The following is a 415-nucleotide window of genomic DNA, read 5'->3' on the forward strand; positions in this document are numbered from 1 at the left end:
TAACCATAACTTATAATTTCCAGCTTTTCCTTTGCTCCCATTGTATATCTCTCGTTATTACATCGCTGGAGTTTCAAAAATCGGCATTGTATGGGAAAGGGATGTTGTATGCTCAGATCGACTTAAAATATCGATCAGTTCCAGGGAGAAATGTTAATATCTGCCTCAAGTGCTGTCGTCAACCGAGAGGATCACCTGTTCTTCAGAGTTTCATAACCACGTGTTCTCTATGTATGTTTTATGCATTTTTCTGCTCATTCCAGTGACGAATGCTTTTGTTTTTCCATCGATCCGAACGGACAAATGAGGTTTTGAACTTTCGTTTTCTTTCCGGCCCTGTCTCCCGTTTTCTTATCTCGGATGAAGGTTAAGAGGGGGCACTTGGTTATTATTTGTTTATGGTCCGTATGATAAA

At 40.0% G+C, this 415-nt stretch overlaps 1 protein-coding gene across 1 annotated transcript in view; it reads left to right on the plus strand.

Annotated features, from left to right (window-relative positions):
• LOC119581906 overlaps positions 1-415 on the plus strand; it is a gene marked incomplete at its 3' end in the record, with an annotated part of 85,972 nt that overhangs the window by 58,578 nt on the left and 26,979 nt on the right.

The sequence above is a fragment of the Penaeus monodon genome, chromosome 15 (assembly GCF_015228065.2).
Source record: "Penaeus monodon isolate SGIC_2016 chromosome 15, NSTDA_Pmon_1, whole genome shotgun sequence".
Lineage (NCBI taxonomy): Eukaryota > Metazoa > Arthropoda > Malacostraca > Decapoda > Penaeidae > Penaeus > Penaeus monodon.